This window comes from Salvelinus namaycush, chromosome 37, assembly GCF_016432855.1.
Source record: "Salvelinus namaycush isolate Seneca chromosome 37, SaNama_1.0, whole genome shotgun sequence".
Taxonomy (NCBI): Eukaryota; Metazoa; Chordata; class Actinopteri; order Salmoniformes; family Salmonidae; genus Salvelinus; species Salvelinus namaycush.
The window spans coordinates 26,217,333-26,219,832 of NC_052343.1; the positions used below are offsets into that span (position 1 = coordinate 26,217,333).

General features: G+C 42.5%; 1 protein-coding gene across 1 annotated transcript in view; it reads right to left on the reverse strand.

Moving 5' to 3' along the window:
* LOC120030930 (phospholipid-transporting ATPase ID-like) overlaps positions 1-2,500 on the reverse strand; it is a 55,497-nt gene that overhangs the window by 19,225 nt on the left and 33,772 nt on the right. The gene's annotated exons all lie outside the window — the stretch shown is intronic.

Genomic DNA, 2,500 nt, shown 5'->3' on the forward strand with positions numbered 1-2,500 from the left:
AGATGGAGGAATAGAGAGATAGATGGATAGAGGGAGGAATAGAGAGATATATGTATAGAGGGAGGAATAGAGAGATAGATGGATATAGGGAGGAATAGAGAGATAGATGGATATAGGGAGGAATAGAGGATAGATGGAGGAATAGAGAGATACATGGATAGAGGGAGGAATAGAGAGTTATATGGATAGAGGGAGGAATAGAGGATAGATGGATAGAGGGAGGAATAGAGAGATAGATGATAGAGGGAGGAATAGAGGATAGATGATAGAGGGAGGAATAGAGAGATAGATGGATAGAGGGAGGAATAGAGAGATAGATGGATAGAGGGAGGAATAGAGAGATAGATGGATAGAGGGAGGAATAGAGGATAGATGGATAGAGGGAGGAATAGAGAGATAGATGGATAGAGGGAGGAATAGAGAGATAGATGGATAGAGGGAGGAATAGAGGATAGATGGATAGAGGGAGGAATAGAGAGATAGATGGATAGAGGGAGGAATAGAGAGATAGATGGATAGAGGGAGGAATAGAGGATAGATGGATAGAGGGAGGAATAGAGAGATAGATGGATAGAGGGAGGAATAGAGAGATAGATGGATAGAGGGAGGAATAGAGAGATAGATGGATAGAGGGAGGAATAGAGAGATATATGTATAGATGGAGGAATAGAGGATAGATGGATAGATGGAGGAATAGAGGATAGATGGATAGAGGGAGGAATAGAGAGATAGATGGATAGATGGAGGAATAGAGAAATAGATGGATAGAGGGAGGAATAGAGAGATAGATGGATAGAGGGAGGAATAGAGAGATAGATGGATAGAGGGAGGAATAGAGAGATAGATGGATAGAGGGAGGAATAGAGAGATATATGTATAGATGGAGGAATAGAGGATAGATGGATAGATGGAGGAATAGAGGATAGATGGATAGAGGGAGGAATAGAGAGATAGATGGATAGAGGGAGGAATAGAGAGATACAGTGGGGCAAAAAAGTATTTAGTCAGCCACCAATTGTGCAAGTTCTCCCACTTAAAAAGATGAGAGAGGCCTGTAATTTTCATCATAGGTACACTTCAACTATGACAGACAAAATGAGGAAAAAAAATCCAGAAAATCACATTGTAGGATTTTTAATGAATTTATTTGCAAATTATGGTGGAAAATAAGTATTTGGTCACCTACAAACAAGCAAGATTTCTGGCTCTCACAGACCTGTAACTTCTTCTTTAAGAGGCTCCTCTGTCCTCCACTCGTTACCAGTATTAATGGCACCTGTTTGAACTTGTTATCAGTATAAAAGACACCTGTCCACAACCTCAAACAGTCACACTCCAAACTCCACTATGGCCAAGACCAAAGAGCTGTCAAAGGACACCAGAAACAAAATTGTAGACCTGCACCAGGCTGGGAAGACTGAATCTGCAATAGGTAAGCAGCTTGGTTTGAAGAAATCAACTGTGGGAGCAATTATTAGGAAATGGAAGACATACAAGACAACTGATAATCTCCCTCGATCTGGGGCTCCACGCAAGATCTCACCCCGTGGGGTCAAAATGATCACAAGAACGGTGAGCAAAAATCCCAGAACCACACGGGGGGACCTAGTGAATGACCTGCAGAGAGCTGGGACCAAAGTAACAAAGCCTACCATCAGTAACACACTACGCCGCCAGGGACTCAAATCCTGCAGTGCCAGACGTGTCCCCCTGCTTAAGCCAGTACATGTCCAGGCCCGTCTGAAGTTTGCTAGAGAGCATTTGGATGATCCAGAAGAAGATTGGGAGAATGTCATATGGTCAGATGAAACCAAAATATAACTTTTTGGTAAAAACTCAACTCGTCGTGTTTGGAGGACAAAGAATGCTGAGTTGCATCCAAAGAACACCATACCTACTGTGAAGCATGGGGGTGGAAACATCATGCTTTGGGGCTGTTTTTCTGCAAAGGGACCAGGACGACTGATCCGTGTAAAGGAAAGAATGAATGGGGCCATGTATCGTGAGATTTTGAGTGAAAACCTCCTTCCATCAGCAAGGGCATTGAAGATGAAACGTGGCTGGGTCTTTCAGCATGACAATGATCCCAAACACACCGCCCGGGCAACGAAGGAGTGGCTTCGTAAGAAGCATTTCAAGGTCCTGGAGTGGCCTAGCCAGTCTCCAGATCTCAACCCCATAGAAAATCTTTGGAGGGAGTTGAAAGTCCGTGTTGCCCATCAACTGCCCCAAAACATCACTGCTCTAGAGGAGATCTGCATGGAGGAATGGGCCAAAATACCAGCAACAGTGTGTGAAAACCTTGTGAAGACTTACAGAAAACGTTTGACCTCTGTCATTGCCAACAAAGGGTATATAACAAAGTATTGAGATAAACTTTTGTTATTGACCAAATACTTATTTTCCACCATAATTTGCAAATAAATTCATTAAAAATCCTACAATGTGATTTTCTGGATTTTTTTTCTCATTTTGTCTGTCATAGTTGAAGTGTACCTAT